The sequence below is a fragment of the Vulpes lagopus genome, chromosome 5 (genome assembly GCF_018345385.1).
Source record: "Vulpes lagopus strain Blue_001 chromosome 5, ASM1834538v1, whole genome shotgun sequence".
In the NCBI taxonomy this organism is placed as follows: Eukaryota; Metazoa; Chordata; class Mammalia; order Carnivora; family Canidae; genus Vulpes; species Vulpes lagopus.
Window position 1 is genome coordinate 65,801,727 of NC_054828.1, and position 19,302 is coordinate 65,821,028.

General features: G+C 35.1%; 1 pseudogene; it reads left to right on the forward strand.

The window, feature by feature from the left end:
- The window catches only part of LOC121491795, a 121,177-nt pseudogene extending 102,122 nt beyond the window's left edge, over nt 1-19,055 (forward strand).
- The last annotated feature ends 247 nt before the right edge of the window (nt 19,056-19,302 follow it).

Sequence of the window (19,302 nt, forward strand, 5' to 3'; positions counted from 1 at the left end):
TGCTAAAAATGCCAACAACTATTTGAGCTTTTGGGGAGTCAATATTTTTTGGTGGTACAGCATCTTGCCTCGATCTTGATGGCCGCTGATTGATGAGGGTGGTGATTCCTGAAGGCTGGAGTGGTTGTGTCAATTTTATAAAACAAGACAACAATGACGTCTACTGTATTGATTGACTCTCCCTTTGAAAAACAATTTCTCCATAGCATGCAATGTTGTTTGACAGCATTTTACCTATAGAACTTCTTTAAAAATTGATGTCAATCCTCTCAAGCCCTACCACTGCTTTACCAACCAAGTTTATGTACCATTCTAAATCCTCTGCTGTAATTTCAACAATCTTCACAGTATCTTTACTAGTAGATTCCCTCACAAGAAACTACTTTCTTTGCTCATCCATAAAAAGCAACTCCTCATTCATTAAAGTTTTATCATGAGATTGCAGCAGCTCAGTCTATCTTCAGGCTCTAGTTCTCATTCTATTTCCACCACATCTGTAGTCACTTCTCCCACTGATGTTTTGAACTCCTCAAAGTCATCATCCATGAGGGCTGGAGTCAACTTCTCCCAAACTCATGTTCATGTTGATATTTTGACCTCTTCCCATGAATCATGCCCTTAATGGTATCTAGAATGGTGAATCCTTTCCAGAAATTTTTCAATTTACTTTGCCCAGATCCATCAGAGCAATCACTATCTATGGCAGCTCTAGCCTTATAAATGTATTTTTAAAAAAGATTTTATTTATTTATTCATGCAAGACACACAGAGAGAGGCAGAGACATAGACAGAGGGAGAAGCAGGCTCCCTTCAGGAACCCCAATGTGGGACTCGATCCCAGGACCCTGGTCATGCCCTGAGTCGAAGGCAGACGCTCAACCACTGAGCCACCCAGGTGCCCCTCAAAATGTATTTCTTAAATAATAAGACTTGAATGTTGAAATTACACCTTGTTCCTTCAAGACTTCAGAATGGATGTTGTGTTAGCAGGCAAGAAAACAACATTAATCTCATTGTACATCTCCAACAGGGCTCTTGAGTGACCAGGTGCATTGTCAATGAGCAGTAATATTTTGAAAAGAACCTTTTTTTCTGAGAAGAAGTCTTAATAGCAGGCTTAAAATAGTCAATAAACCATATTGTTAACGGATGTATTATCATGCTGGCTTTCTTATTCCACTTATTAGACACAGGCATAATTTAGCATAATTCTTAAGGGCCCTAGGATTTTGAGAATGCTAAATGAGCATTGGTTTCTACTTCAGATCACCAGCTACATGAGGCCCTAACAAGAGTCATTCTGGGGGCAGCCCCGGTGGCTCAGCGGTTTAGTGCCACTTTCCGTCCCGGGTGTGGTCCTGGGGACCCAGGATTGAGTCCCATATCGGGCTCCCTGCATGGAGCCTGCTTCTCCCTCTGCCTGTGTCTCTGCCTTTCTCTATGTCTCTCATGAATAATTAAAAAAAAAAAAAAACAACTTTTTTTTTTTTTAAAAAGAGTCATTCTGCCCTTTCAAGTTTTGAAGCCAGGCATTAACTTCTCTTTAGCTATGAAACTCCTAGATGATATCTTCTTTCAATGAAAGGCTACTATATCTACATTGAAAATCCATTGTTCAGTGTAGCCACCTTCAGTGTCTTAGCTAGATCTTCTGCATAAGGTACTATAACTTCTACATCAACACCTGCTACTTCACCTCATACCTTCATATTATGGAAATAGCTTCTTAAACTTCACGAACCAACTTCTGGTAGCTTCAGGCTTTCCTTCTGCACCTTCCTCATCCTCTCTCAGCCTTCATGAAATGAAAAGTTAAGGCCTTTCTCTGGGTTAGGCTTTGCCTTAAGGGAATGTTGTGGCTAGTTTGATCTTCTATCTATACTCCTAAACCTTGTCCATATCAGCAATAAGGCCATTTTACTTTCTTCTCATTCAAGTGTTCACTAGAGTAGCACTTTTAATTTCTTTCAAGGACTTTTCCATTGCGTTAACAATTTGGTTAACTGTTTGGCACAAGAGGCCTAACTTTCAGCCCACTTGGCCTTCAACACACCTTCCTCACTAAGCATGGTCATTTCTAGCTGCCATGCTTCTAGTTGTTAAGTAAGAGACACGTGACTCTTTCACTTGAACACTTAGAGGCCATTATCGGGTTATTATCTGTCCTAATTTCAATATTGCTGTGTGTCAGGAAATAGGGAAGCTGGAGGAGAGGAAGAAAGATGTGGGGACAGGTGGCCAGTGGAGCAATCAGAACATACACAACATTTATCTATTAAGTTTGCCATCTTATGTGGGCATGATTTGTGACACCCAAAACAATGGCAATAGCAATGTCAGAGATTACTGGTCACAGATCACCATGACAAACATAAATAATAAAGAAAAAGTTCGAAATGCTGTTGAGAATTACCAAAATGTGATAAGGAGACATGAAGTGAGCAAATGCTGTTAGAAAAATGGCACCAATAGAGTCGCTTCAGGCAAGATTGCCACAAACCTTCAATTTGTAAGAAGTGCAATAGCTGCAAAGCGCAATAAAGTGAAGTGCCATAAAATGAGGTAAGCCTGTACTTTTTTTTTTTTTTTTGAGCACTTGCTTTTAGAGCATATGCTTTTATGACATATGCCTTAGGCTTAGCCAAAACATACAGCTGCCCTGGCCTGAGAGTCTGTAGCTAATGGCCCAAGAAAGTATTGCTGTTGAAAGTCATTTCTGGCAGTGGTTTCAACAGTGGACAGCATCCCTAGTTTTCAAGGGCAGCAGTGCCTGCATCAGGGGCAGTGCAGGTCTCCAATGAATAAATCGGAATGGTCAGAGTCAGGGCACAGGTGGTAGTAGCTAGTCCTCAGCCATGACAGAGCAGGCTTGACTTGTTTGTGTCTTGATACTGGACGTGAGACTGCCCTTATGTTTTCCAAGTTTCACCCATAGGCTTTTCAGTGTTTCTTCTTGCCACCCGTGATCTCTTAATATACTCAATTTTTTGCAAAGTTGTGCAACATATTTGTATAAGGTTAACTTTAGCTTTTTACTGTTTTGCCATCAAATTTTTTATTGTTAAAAAGATTTTAGAAGAATCTTGACAAAAAAACTTGCAGTGAGTCTGCTGAGTAAAATTCCGATAGCACTGAGTCATCTAACCCACCTACAGAAGCCGGAACACTAAATGTTGCCAGGAGTAAAGAGTGAAGGCACATACCGACCAAGGGAAGTAAAGCAAAAGGAGATACTACAGGAAAGATTCATCTTAAAGTATTTGTGGCAAATTACTTAATGGTTGTACATCAGATTTTTCTCACAGTACAAAAGATGTGAGATAAACACCATATAGCAAAGTACCAATAGCAAAGGCATATTGTGATCTTAACTCCTGTTCTGATTTTTTTAAAGATTTTATTTATTTATTCATGAGAGACACAGAGAGAGGCAGAGACACAGACAGAGAAAGAAGCAGGAGCCCAACACAGGACTCAATCCCGGGACTCCAGGATCACACCCTGGGCCAAAGGCAGACACTCAATCACTGAGCCACCCAGGTGTCCCCTGTTCTGATTTTCAAAGAAAAACTGTCAATAATATGAAGCCAATTTGGAAAGCAGAATGTATATGTAAAATAAAAGAGGGGGAAGCTTTTAATAAATACCGCTTGAGTCCAAAGGTCAATTGCAGCTAATTCACAACAAACATCATGCAAGCATTGAGCATGCCTCATGTGTGAAATTGATTCTAGAGTGCTGAATTTTTCTGACCTTATACTCTTACATGGCTTATCTCTCAAAGAATAGACCATTTAGATTCTTTGTTCAGAATACTTTGCATCAGATGAGTGTGTGTGTGTGTGTGTGTGTGTGTGTGTGTGTGTGTGTGTGTTCAGGAGAGAGAGGAAGAGAGAAGTAGAAAAAGAGAGTTAAGGGGGTAAAATGTTATGAAGAACCAAAATAAATAATGCAACTTTCATCCATGTTAATCCCTTTCTATTTTCAGCAGCAAGCCATTTACCAAAGCATGAATATCAAGGTATCAATTAGAGTTCCAATTAGACCATAGTATTCCCTGCTCCCCCCCAAAAAAAAACAACAACACTTGCAAATTGATAGTTTTCCCCAAGGAGGCTGCTCACTAAATTTCATGAAGGAGTGCCTCAGTTTTGGTAAGACATTTGAAAATTCATTGGTAAGTGAGAATAAATATTATAAAATATAACATTAATAATGTTAATTTAATTAACCTATGTCTGACTTCTGAAAAATAAATTGTATTTTGAAAAGTCTTTGATACCTTAGGGACCATGACTATGGCAAAAGCATTTCTTATGTCCTCCACCACTTCCTTCTGAGCACTTCTCTCATTATTAGGCATGATGTATGGCTAGTAAATATTTACAATGGTCATGTTAATATCACCATGTGAAATATGTTGAAGAGTAAAGGCCAGGATTTCTTATCAAGTCATCAGCAGAATATGGATAACTTATGACTCTAACACTGGTCATTTCTAGCTACCATGCTTCTAGTTGTTAAGTAAGAGACACGTGACTCTTTCACTTGAACACTTAGAAGCCATTATCGGGTTATTATCTGTCCTAATTTCAATATTGCTGTGTGTCAGGAAATAGGGAGGCTGGAGGAGAGGAAGAAAGATGTGGGAACAGGTGGCCAAAAATTGCCTCTTAGTAATGCTCATATAGGTATTTATTTTAATGAACAATTTATATAAAATATTTTTTTTTGGTGCTGAAAACTGAGAATGAACCATTAATTAGAAATATTTCAAATTCACTGGATAACATAAATGATCAAAATAACCTCAGATTCCCAAAATAATTGGAAAACTCTGTAAAGAAAAAATAGCTTATTAAAAATATATCTATATATATATACATATACATATATATTTTTGAAAATCCTTTCATATGCTGAGGCACCTGAGTGGCTTAGTTGGATGAGCATCCAACTCTTGATTTTAGCTCAGTTCATGATCTTGGGATGAGGCTCTCATGAGGCTGGGTGTAGAACCTGCTTGAGATTCTCTCCTTCTCCCTCTGACGTCCCCCTCCACTCTCTCTCTCAAAACAAAAAGAAAAACAAAACATTTCACAAGATTTAATGAGTCAGATGTTCTATTCAGTTCATTTTTAAAATAACCTCTATGTCTGGGTATTATTATCAATCCCTATCTTATTTAGAAGGGAATTAAGACCAGAGGGAATTAAGTAACTTGCCAAAGATCACACTCTTAGTGTGTGGTTGAGCTGAGATTTGAACGTGGGTTGGCTGGTTCCAAAGTCAATCTCCTCAAACCTTAGTATCTTATCTTTAAACAGATCATGGCACCTTCTTCACAGGTCTCTGAACGCATTTATGAAGATTTACTGGCTTGACATTTTATATTCATTCATCATCAAAAGTTGTTCAATTATTTAACATTTCAAGCACTGACGAGTGCTTTAGTTATTGAAATGGAACTGGAACAAGAGATCACACTTTGAAACAAAAGCCCTATTTTGATTTGAGAATGTGGTGAATCAATGGAATAATGGTTATAATTGTATTTCTATACTTTGTATCCTCTAGGATACTATTATCTGTTATAGAAAGGTATGAGGGCTCTTTAGTCCAAGAGGGTAGTCTCAAAGGCTTTGTTATTTATGAGCTATTCCCTCAGAGAGAAAATAGTACATGTTTTATTCTAAAGAAAGACCATAAAATATGAATATACAGGAGTAGCCATTTGGGCATTAGCATTTTTCAGTTTGTTTGCACAGCTCACACAATTTAACTGGAAGACAAAATAAGAAATCTTATTGTAGTGGCATCATCCAAAATGTAGCTATCTTATCCTTCAACTTGGGAAATGTCTGGTCATCAGATAATCCAAATAGTATTATAAATTAAGATTTAGATCATGTAGAATGTCATTTTCTCCTTTATTTCTACATATGCTCATCTTCTTTAAAATAGGAACAAATCATTGTTTAGCTTTTAGAGTAATTTTAATTTTTGTTTTCACTTTGATGCTTATACTGACCCTCCCTAGTAGCTCCATGATCCATTGATGATATCCAGCTCAATCCTACCCTTAGGCACAGTCTGTAAATATTAGAAAATTATATTAATATTACTGTGACTCATAAAGTATGTGTGTTTGATTGATGCTATCTGTAGAAGATACCAGTTTGCCTAATTACCATGGACATAGTATCAAAATTTTTCTCACAGAAATTTCATCTGAGTTCAGTCATAATCATTCAGCTGCTTAACACGTATTAATTGACTAGTCTTTTTTTAAAAAATACTTTATTTATTTATTCATGAGAGAGGATGAGAGAGAGGCAGAAACACAGGCAGAGGGAGATGCAGGCTCCATGCAGGGGAGCCCGATGTGGGACTCCATCTCACATCCTGAGCCAAAGGCAGATGCTCAACTGATGAGCTACCCAGGCGTCCCTAATTGACCAGTCTTATATTCTAGGGGCAAGCAACATAAAGAGCCAACAGACAAAGCTCATACTTCAGTAGAATTGTAGTCCAGTAGAGAAGACAGACATTCACATTTCAGTAGATATAATTTATGTTTATTATAAAAACAATTTTAAAAAATTCAAAAAAATATGAAATTGGAGTGATGAAATGGAAATGATAACTTTAATAGATGCAGTTACTGGACCCTCTCTAGTAGGTAGCATTTATGCAGAATCTGTGCTTTAACCACTATACACATGTGCCCATATATGCATAATGTGATATTACCTACACACGTATATATAATATATATTATCCCTAGAATACCACATTGAGTTGTGCACCATTCTTAATTATTTGTGATGATTCCAGAATTGCAAAAGTATTTTCTTCTTTTTTTTTCTTGCATAAGACTATGATGATTCCAGAATTGCAAAAGTATTTTCTTCTTTTTTTTTCTTGCATAAAACTATCTTTACTGTCTCAGAACATTTTGAGTAGAGATTCTAAATAATGGGATTAAAGTGTCTAAAGACACACACACACTTAAATCTCTTGATATGTGTGCTGTTTACAATTATTTTTTGCCCTACCATTTATTATACGTAAAGGCAGATGATAATCGATAGCCATACTGCCTAAACATTTCAATAATATATTCTGTATGCTAAGGCTCATTCCCAGAAGCTGGGCCAATCTCTGAGTATTTTGCCATAGGAAAGCAGCAGTGCAGGTGGCAGCATGTAAAGTCAGCATTTAAGAAGGAGCGAAACATTAAGAGCTGGAAGGAGAGAAGCAAATGGTATTCCAAACTGAGAATTTGGTACCTCTCTTCTAATTGTTCTCACTTTAGAAAACATCCACATGAACACTATGTTCTTTGATCAGATACCCCTATTTTCAAACCAGCTAGATAAAAATTTAAAGATCAATGCATTTCAAAATCACTATGTTTTAAACAACCTTCTTTTTCTTGGAATGACCAACATAACAATTAACTGGAGCTATTTTATGTATTGCCAGAAATATTGTGCATCACTCAGACTAAATATATTGGTTTGCATTTTTCTGGCATGTGACAAAATGTGTGCTTCTCCAGAATGTCAAAGCAAGTTATCAGTCAGTCTTTCCATAATTTTTAATATTTAATGTCTAGTGACTCATGTTGACTGATTTTTGTCACGATATATTATTATATGTGTGAAAAATTAAGAGCGGTGCTGTCAGGAAACTTCATGAGGCATTTAACATATGAGCTAATGCTTTCCATAAATATATCCATGCATTCGCATTCACATCTTTACTTATCTCAGATGAAAGCCTATGGAAAGAACTTCATTAAAGCATTATGAAAAAGATATTTACTGAGAGAAAGACAAAATGATTAATACATAGCAGTCATGAAACACATTGGAGCTGATGGTCTTGCCCTTAAAAAGAGCTATAAACATCTCTGCTTGAAATGTTGATGTTCGTTAATGTCACAGCGCCCTCTAGTCTCGAGAGCATGCAATAGGGACAAGACGAATGCAATCTTTAAACAGCTGATGAAACCTGATTTTTCCATATAAATTTTTACACATAAAGGTACAATTAACTTCTCAACTTGTTTATCAGTCAATTTTATAGCCTGGCTCCATAAAGCCAACAGGATACCGTTAAGATTTTATAAGCAAAAAAAATGAATTTTAAATCCATAGTTAATTTCTTTGGAGAACAGCCACTCACCTGATGTGTTTGAATATTAAAAGCAGAGATGATTTTGAGTGGGAAAATAAGACATTTTAAAGCTGAAAATGAACATTTTAAAGTCTTCAAAGTAATAGAAAAATATTTGACTTTGACATAAACCATAAGCATAAATTATAGGTTTCATTTATAAGGCATCTTGCAAATTATAAGGAAAGCCTGCTGAATTATATAGAAACCTTCTACAAGGCATATTTTATCATAGAACTAATACCAGAGGAACAGATGAAATGCACTCTTTTAGAAATTACTATCCAGAAGAAAAGACCTTTTTCCTTCCTACCCTTTAGTATCTATCTATGTGTATCCATCAATATCCTAAAGTAAAACTTCAGATTCTTTCACAAATTTTGCCCTCAACGTGTTAAAGGCAAGATGAAAATAGAATAGAGAAGCTCAACTTTGTGGAAAGCTTAAATAGGAATAGTTCTAAATGCTTGTTTTTATTAGTAATTTGAAATGTTTGATTTTTTATGGTACCTGTTAGCTTACATTAATTATTGTAGGCTTTAAGCAACTATACATATTGAATTATCTGGCACAAGATGAAATGCACAAAAATGGAAGTTTTGATTGAGGATTTTTATTCTAAATTTTCCATTTATCCAATATGGTGCCAAGAAGAAGAAGAAAAGAAAGTTGGAAAAAGGATTGGGTTAATAAGGTTGAAATTTTTCATAAACAAAGTGTTTATCAAACTGGAAAAGGGGAGTGGCTTTAGTGGCTTGAGATCTAAGAAATCTCAAATGTTTCTGTCATACACTTTAAATTTTACAACGGTTAAGACTTTTAAAGTACTATGATAATTTTGAGAAATTATTCTACCCTTTTTCCTCCAAAGTTGCCAAACTTTTTCTACATCATCCATAACATAATGCTATTGAAATTTGAATATATAACATGTTAGAAAAATAGGCAGCCAAACTAAAACAAATAAACTTTAGCAGAAGAAAAGTTAAATACAAGTATGTTCAAACCCAACCTTGTGACTTCTACCAAATGTACTAATAAGCTATAACATGACTAATAAAAATTATACATAGACATATTTAAAATTGTCAAGGAGTTTTAAAAATAGAAATTATTCTGAAATTTCTTTCTCTCAGATCTAAATATAAAGTTGGAAACTTTCAATCCCTAAATACCGTTTTTCCCCAAAAAATGAAGACTTGAAAACAGAGAATATGAACAAAGGGCCCATGTTTTTGTTTCAAGAATGTGGAGAAAGAATGAACTGTTTTGCAAATGATAATTATATTCCAACTTTAATATTTAGAAAATTATTAAATAAATTATTGAACATATTTCCTTTTTCCAAACCAAAAACATAATTTTAAAAGCATGTACTTTATAAACTTAATACAGCTTTAAAAACTAAGAAAATCAGAAAAGGAGCCAATTTATTTAATTTCTCCTTCAAGGGTAGGGAAGAAAGCTCAAATAGCAATTTGAGCTTTTTGTTTTAAAAACTGTGAGTGAGTGCCAGCATTTACAAACGAAATATTATAGAGCAAACCTGTCAATACAAGAACAAATTGCACAGTAGAAAAAAAGTAAATGCACAAATAGTTTCTAAAGCAGGTTGTCAATTTGGGAAGTGACCATCTTATACATTTTTGAGTAGATTAGTAGATATTTGGGGTAGAGATTCACTAACCATTCATTAATATGCCATGCAGTATTTAATTGAATGTGACTCTATCCCTATAACGCCGAAAAGAAAAATGTCCAAAAAGTTAAGGTTCATTATTCAGAAAATTATACTTAACTGTGAATATTAAAAATGAGGAAAAAATATCCCAAACCCTCGAATTTAGTCCCATTTGTAGCAGATATACTGGGCACACTCTAAAATCATAAATGCTTGCAATCAATGATCTGGCAAAGATGATGATGGAGAGTCAAGGTTAAATTAGTAGAAAATGACAAGAAATACAGTGATAAAGACATACAGTCCCTGCCCTCTACCTCATTCTAACTTTACAAAAAGAAGTTGGGGTCTAAATGTCTCCTCCATCCAATATATCCCCATTTCTGCTACCAATGACTTCCCTGTTGCTAGGTCCTGAATCCTCAGCTCAGACAATCATCCCTGTTTGCTTTCTACTCCAGCTTCTTCTATCTGGTCTTCCCTTGCTACAGTTTATTATTTATGTTGCAGCGGAATGACCTTTCAAAACCATCAATCCAGATAATAAGCTCCATGAGGGAAAGGACCCTGACAATGACAAATTCACTGCAGTCTAGTTCCTAACCCATGAGCCAGCACCTGGCACACAGCGCACAAAGCAAGCCTTTAATGAATATTATTGAATGAGTGAATGAACAAATAAAAAACCTACTCATTGCATTCCCTTCAGCAGTACCACATAAATTTCAACTGTATTAATGTGACCTAGAAGCCACTGCATACACATCCTTTTTAAATCTCTGCCTCTATGGGCTCCTATCACACACAATGGACTCTAACATTCAACAACAGTGCACTTCTTTCAGTTAAAAAAAAAAAAAAAAAAAACAAGTTCTGCTTAATTTTCAGTCCTTATTATTTACTTTCTCTCATCTAGAATATTCCCACACTTTTGCTCTCTTTTTTCCCTCTAACCGGCCCTTCTTAAGGCTAACACCTACTCATCTTTCAGCTTCAGGTCTCTGACAATATATCACCTCAAATCCCTCTGTCAAAGCTCCCAAAATACCAAGGACAAATGTCATGCTGAATTTAGCATAGAGTACAATGCCAAGCACATGATGTACTCTCAACAAATGTGTACGGAAAGAAAGAAAAAGAAATGTCAAGTGACTGATAATGGGTTGCTTCAAGATTATTTAGTCTATTTGTTGATCAAACTTAACTCGTTTTTCAACTTGTTTTGCAGATTTGACTATTGCTCTCATGACAAAAGTTCATGCAATCCAGGACTTCTAACAAAGTTTCCAAGGTAAAATCAATATCTAGGAAAATGATGATCATTTCTTGTTAATATTCAATAAATTGGTTACAAACACAGTGCAAATATTCAGACATGGATGTAAATTCATATATATTCACAATAATTATTGATGCATTTAATAAAACATAACTGATTGACAGTGTGTCAGAATAGGACAAACATGGAACCTCAGTTAAGTGTCAACCTGGGCTGGAATCTTAGGCAACTTTTCTGACCTTAAGCTAGTTACCTGATATCTCTGAAGCCCATTTTCCTCATGTATAGAGACAAAAGCACCCTGTATTGTGATTGGAAGGAATACAGACATTGGAGGTGTTCAGAAATGGTTGTCACTATTTCAAGGTTCATCTGTTAAAATATATATCATAGAATATCTTTTTATTATTTTAGTGGAAAGGGTTATTAACAAATAAGAGAGAGTACTACTCAAGAATACCACAGTAGATATCTTGATAAGCCTGTTTTCCTATTTAAGGAGATAATTAAGATTTGACCATGACTAATTACCTTAGAGATAGGTTTCCTGCCTCTATTGCAAATTAATTTGTGTCACATAAAGTGCACCAAACATGCATTAAATTAAGTATTCAGTGTCTGATAATCAATTCATCCTAAAAAAAAAAAAAAAACACTTGTAAGTGTATCACTGATGCCTTTTATAATTTTTTTTAAAATGTTACCAGAGACCATGTAAGATTTTTCAATGGACTACTCTTCAAACATTTAACCTTTAATCCTTTACTCACCTGGATTTACAGCTAAATATCTAAAGTGAATCTACAGATTAAAATAGTCTCAAACTATTCACAGTGTTTGGTTTAGCAGGTTACTTGAAATTATTTCTGAGGTGTTTCTTATATGCCAGGCACAGTTCTAGGCACTAACAATATAACAATGAACAAAATGGGGGGAAATAGCTCTATTTTCATAACAGCTGAAAACATCACCCATTTATTATTTTGGTTCTGTAGGTCACAAGTCTGACTGGTATTGGCTGGGACCTCTACTTAGGTTCTTACAACATTGGAAAAACTAGATGTTGGCAGAGGTTGGCTCTTATCTGTACTCTCTGGGAAATAATCTACATCCAAGATCATTCATGCCATTAGCGGAGTTCATCTTGCAGTTATGGGACTGGGGTCCTCCTTTCTTTATTGACTATCAGCTAAGGATCATGCTTAGCTCCTTGTGGCTGCTCCTGGCTCATGACCCAGTCCACCTCCAAAAGCAGCAACAGCACTTCAAATTCTTCTCTCAATTTCAATATCTCTGTCTCCTTTCTGAAGCCAGAGAAAACTGCTTTTAAAGGGCTTACCTGACTGAGTCCATTCCACCTAGAAAGATGGATAATCTCTTTTATCTTAAGGCCAATTGATTTGAGATTTTATTACAGCTGTAAAATCTGTTCACAGCAGTACCTACATTAGTGTTTGAATGAATAATCAACAACAGAAATCTTGGGAATAGGACATGTGCCCTAGCCCCTGCTACCAAAACAGGGGGTACCAACTTTAAAAAGAAATAAGTAAAATGAGTTGGCACTTAGGCTGTAAGAAATGATCATATGGAAAAGTATTGTGAACTTATGTTCTATAAGCTGAAACATAATACATACCTAGGGAGACCTGGGCTTCTGGAGGCAACAGGCTAAATAAAAAGAACAATGAAAATCTCCCTGGAGTTTAAAGCAGAGCAGTAGTGGAATAATGTTGAATATGTCAGGGGTGGGGAAGACAGAGGGAGAGATCATAGCAGGAGCATTTAGTGTTTGGTAACTCCACTCAACTCTCATCAGTGTTTGTTCACAGGCCACAGGAGGAAAGGCATCTTACAAAAAATATAAACTAAGCTGTACCAATTTAAGAAAAGTACAAATAGAAGCTGTACCTATTCTCAATTATATATTTTCCTACAAACCTGAGTGTGGTGATTATTACTCCAATGCATGTTCTTATACTGAGCCTTAAATGAAACCATATTTCCAAAACTGTAGGAGGACTGTACACAAGCATGACGTGCAAGATGAGCTAAGCCCAAGCCCTTTAACATCAGTTTATTTAGATACAAACACCCGAAGCTAACACACAGACCAACTACTCTCAGAGTAACTAAATAGAGACAGAAATATTTTAAAGGGAACACCACTCATCTTCCAGGAGCTCCTTATTTTATAAAATCCATTCACTCCCCGTGAATATCATCCTATGGCTTATTTCAGCTTCCAACATGCTATAAAATAATCTTCCCTGACTCCCCATTTTAAGAATCCTCGTGGTTTTCATCTTCCTTTGCTTTATCAAGCTAATTAAGTTAACAGTAGAGTCTCCCTAATGGTCTTAGGCTGGGAAAGCCTAGCAAGCAGAGTACCCAGTAAGATTTGGCCAATCCTTCAATGATGCTAACAGGAAGCTCAACCCCATGGAAGTGTGCACATCTGAGATACTTGGCGTTTCCCTCTGCTGAGGGCCAGTGTCTCCATGAGCATGAAGTTTTATTTTTAACATGAGCTCCAATTATTTTACAGAGTTCTCAATATTTAGTTTTCTTCTTTTGTGAGAAAAGTATCTCTCTGGACTTCCTGGTCATCAGTCAAATTTGTAGACATTTTCCCTTGTGTGGATCTTCCCACACCACCCATTCTCCTACTTGTCTATTATCTATAAGGTTATATCTCAACAAGTTTCAACAAATGGCTTTCTGTAAAAGGTCAGATAGTAAATATTTTAGACTCTGTGAGTCAGGCAGCCTTTGCTGCAAATCAAATCTGTATTGCAACATGAAAACAGTCATAGACAATATGTAATAAATGCACGAGGCTGTGCTCCAATAAAACTTTATCTATACAAACAGATGTTGGTCTGGACTTAGCCTGCTGCTCATAGTAAGTTGCTGACCCCTGGTTTTATAAGTTGAAGTTCAAAGGACAGAAGACAGAGTTCAGAAAAACTGGCCTCTCAAGTGAATTAGAAGCTGACAGTTTCCAAATCTCATGTCACAGGGTGTGTCACACTAGTATCCTTCAGACAAATGTTACATCAATTTACCTTTCAAAACAATATAAGGACATTCCTCAGTATTTTCTTTATGTTTCTGAAAATATTTTACTTAATTCCCTCGGCCAGGACTAGACACGTCTTCGAGCTGCTAGTCTTTAGCCAGGTTCTGATTTCGTGATTTCACGACTATGTCCTTATTGACTATTGCTGTTATGTGCTTTTTTTTTAAATCTGTGTTCTTTCTACACTAAAAATCTGCTTTCTTCATGTTTCATATTACAATCCTAACTAACATGCAAATCTCTCTAGCTGGCATAATTTCAATAAGGGCAATTTGGAATTGTAGTGACAGAGGAACTTTTGATATGAACAAATTTGTTCATTTGAGAGGCTCCATAAAAAAAGCATTCAATGAATCAGATTTTAAGGTCTCTTACAATCTGTTGGAGCTTAAATTTGAATTGATACATTTTTTAAGATTTATATAAATTTAAAATAAAAAGATAAGGAAATTTAAAAAATAAGTTTAACTTTGAATGCTTCACATATTTTGACTCTTCTAAGTAAAGCTTTTTTCTCCCTTCCTAAAACAGCTCTGTAAAAGGCTAGATAGTAAATTTGTTTTTTTGTAAAAATATATTCTAGGTTCACCTGGGTGGCTTAGTGGGTTAGTCGTCCAATTCTTGATTTCAGCTCAGGTTATGATCTCAAGGTTGTAAGATTGTGCTGGGCATGGATTCTCTCTCCCTTTCCCACTTCCCCTCCCTCCCTCAAAAAAATATTCTAGAGTTCAGTGAATTAAGCTAATAGCCTTAGTCTTGGTTAGACATAAGGAGAAAAGTATGATACTCAGAACATATAAACGTAATTTAAAGAGTCTTTTAAAATACAATTTGTGAATACAGGGATTTATAATATGTGTTAACAAAAGTTAATTTAATATTTTTGATAAGTAGAAGGCCCTTTTTAAAAATAAGAGTTATTAATATATTTTAAAACAACTCTTTGTCTTCTTCCTAATTTTATCACAGTGTAAATAATATTCTACTTTATATAAAACTAATAATTGTAAGAATTCTTTATATATTCTAGATACTAACCTCTTATCAGATATATGCTTCCATAAATATTTTCTTCCATTACACAGGTTGCCTTTTCATTTTGTTGATCATAGCTATTGCTATGCAGAAGCTTTCAGTTTGATATAGTCCACTTGTTTAGTTTTGCTTTTGTTGCTTATGCTTTTGCTCTTAGATCCATTAAATGCTTGCCAAGAACGGTGTCAAAGAGCTTTTTCCTTTCATTTTATCCTAGGGTTTCAGGTTTTACATTTAATGGTTTTGTGTCTTACATTTAAGTCTTTAATCCATTTTGAGGAATTTTGTGAGTGGTGCAAGATATGGGTCAGTTTCATATTTTTGCATGTGAATATCCAGTTCTTCCAACACCACTTATTGACTGGACTCAATCTTTTATCCACTGAGTATTGTCAAATATTAGTCAAAGATCAGTTAACCATATATACATGAGTTTATTTCCAGGTTCTTAGATCTGTTCTGTTGGTCTATATCTGTTTTTATGCCAGTATCATACTTTTTTGATTACTATAACTTTGTAATGTAGTTTAAAATCAGGAAGTGTGATATCTCTAGCTTTATTCTCAGGATTTCATTGACTATTAGGGGTCTTTTGTGTTACCACGCAAATTTTAGAATTATTTTTTTTCCATTTCTGTAAAAATATAATTACACTCAATGGCAAAAATCAGGCAAATTGTTTAAAAAATGGGCAAAGGACCAGAATAGACATTTTTCCAAAGATAATCAAATGGTCAACAGATACATGAAAAGGTTCTCAACGTTATTAATCATCAGAAAATGTCAGAATAGACATTTTTCCAAAGATAATCAAATGGTCAACAGATATATGAAAAGGTTCTCAACATTATTAATCATCGGGAAAATGCAAAGCAAAATCATAATATCGCCTCACATCTATTAGAATAGTTATTATCAAAAAGACAAGAGATGACAAGGGCTGGTAAGGATGTGAAGCAAAGGGAACACTTGTACAGAGTTGGTAGGAACATAATGGGTACAGCCACTATGGAAAATAGTACAGATGTCTCTCAAAAAAATAAAAATAGAATTGCCATATGGTCTAGCAATCCCACTTCTGGGTATATATCTAAAAGAAAATGAATCATTATTTTTGAAGAGATATCTGCACTCCTTTGTTTACTGCAGCATTCTTTACAAGCCAAAACATGAAAACAATCTAAGAGTCTATCAATTTACGAAGGATTTCTGATACACACACACACACACACACACACATAATGGAATACTATTCAGCCATACAAAGAAGGTTCTCCTGCCATTTGTGACAACTGGATGGACCTGGATGGTCCCTTGAGGGCATTATGCTAAGTAAAATAAACCAGAAAGAGAAAGAGATACTATAGATTTCACCTATATGTGTCATCTAAATAAATAGATCTCCTAGAAGGAGAGTGCAGATTGGTGGTTGCCAGTGGCAGGGGTATAAGGCAAAGGTTGTCAAAGATACAAATGTCCAGTTATAAGATGAATAAATTCTGAGGATTTAATGTACAGCATGGTGACTATGGTTAACAATCCTGTATTTTATACTCAAAAGTTGCTGAGAGTAGATCTTAAAAAATAAAAATTAAGTTTAAAAAATATTTTATTATTTTAATTCTAAATTTCCATATTTATGTATGAATCGAAATATTTTGTTTCTAAAAATGTTTGATAAACCACAAAATTCTGTGTTCATCTAAGAAAAACTGCCATAAGAAAGCCTTCTAAATTTTTTTATAATAAATTTATTTTTATTGGTGTTCAATTTGTCAACATACAGAATAACACCCAGTGCTCATCCCGTCAAGTGCCCACCTCAGTGCCTGCCACCCAGTCACCCCACCCACCCCCTGCCCACCTCCCCTTCCACCACTCCTAGTTCGTTTCCCAGAGTTAGGAGTCAATAAAGCCTTTTAAAGGAGTTCATTCTTATAAAGTTCTTACCTTGTTTAAGCCATAAGGATAAACACAATCATGTAAACTTAATAAGTTCAAGATTCTTATTAACTGTAAGATCTAAGCTAAAATTAATGATAAATTATATTCATAGAAAATATAATCTGTGCTCGTATGTAACACATTATAGAGTAACCTTCAACTAAAAAGACATATAAATGTGTTTGGGTCATGTTACATATCTGTTCATTTTGAAGAAATGTAAAAAAAAAAAAGTATGTAAGATATCAGGGTACATATGTAGAAAAATGGATATTTATTGCTTATCTAAGACAAGAAGAGAGATAAAAAGAAAATATTTTCTTTTAAAGGAAGACAGGTGTGGTTGTTTCTAAATATAATAGTAAACAATGAAATATTGTTGAAGCTGTACAATAAGCACAGAGGGCATGAATGAAATGAATTTTGTGAAGTAAAAATAATGAGATGGAAGCAATGAAATATATTTAATATTTAAGAAAATTGGCTAATTATATATAATAGGTTCATTCATAAGGGGTAAAAAAGGATTGTAACTCTTTTACCACAAACTGTTAAATGTACAATATGCAAATAAAAATGAAGCAGAATTTGAGCATTCTCTTTGTTAAATACTGGTTGTTCCATGCCCAAGTAATGGAATTATTTTTATAATAAATATATTTTTAATTCTCTGTGCTTTTTGACATATTTGTAAATTACCTTTTATAATTGTCATCGATTTCTGTAAAAGTTAGAAGTGCATAATATTATAGTCACTTATTGCTGAGTGCATATGTGCATGTGTGTTTTGTGTTTTACAATATTATGTATACTATTCCTTACATATTGAATGTTATAACTTATATTTGGAGACCTGTGGCTTATGTTTATATCTTTTTCCTCTGAAAATCTTTTTTAATCTTTACCTTTCCCAAATTTAGGTCTCAAATTCAAAATAATAAAACTTATCTTCTATGCCTAAAACGTTTGTTACCTAAATGATCATTGATAACACAAAGCTATACTACTTTACATTATTAAAGGATGAGAAATAAGAATAATTAGGTTTATCTATCATGCTTTAAATTTTAATTAACTAAAAATTAAGCTGAGGCTTTAGACAAGCTGAGAAATACTTCTGGAGCTTCCAAATACATGGCTAGGACTTTATTCTGGACATTGTCAAAATGAGAAAACCAATGGGCAATAGCCGACCAATGGAATGAGTGGTAGCAACCAAAGAAACTGCATAAGCTGTCAGCAGCTCTGGGATACAGTAATGCTGTATGGAGGAAATCCAGTATTTTGTGCTGTTGATTTGGTCATCCTGGATGTACTTGTACATGAAGACCTTCAAGGAAATGTTACAGGAGAGGGAATTATCTTACTGATAACTTACTGAGATACTGAATAAACAGAAGGCGACACAGACTTTGATAGGAGATATCAGGCTTGTTAGACTTTTATTAAAATTGACTTAGGGACTATCAGAAAAAGACTCAGGCCATAGCCAAAACTCAACAAATCATCTACAAGATGAAAGAAAAACAAGTGGTTCTCAGTGCTGACGGACCTTATAGAAATGCTTGAAACTACCTTGCACTTCATTGAAAAAGATGCAAAGTTTATGGTGAACCAACCTGGTGGAATTTTAATAGCTTCAGGAGAAGCCGTGGGAGCCAAAAGTCCAAGTGTGATCTCTGAAAATACTCCATGCAGAACAAAGATACCTAATGAAGCACATTCAGAATTGTTCAGTGATGGAACCATTGACTCTAAAAGAAAATCTCAGCAGGAAGAGAAATGGATTGTGCACAGATAAACATTCACTGCTCAGTAAGAGGTTCAAGGCACAAAAGACTAGCATTTAAAGCAAGATAAATGTCCAGAGATATAGCAAATGTTGGATCTATCTCTTCCATTAATAGCTCTATTTTACCATCTAAAAGTAGAATTTTGTTTTTTTTTTTTAAAGATTTTATTTATTTATTCATGAGAGACACACAGAGAGAGGCAGAGACATAGGCAGGGGAAGAGGCAGGCTCCCCTGTAGGGACCCTGATGTGGGACTCGATCCCAGGATCCCAGGATCACAACCTGAGCCAAAGGCAGATGCTC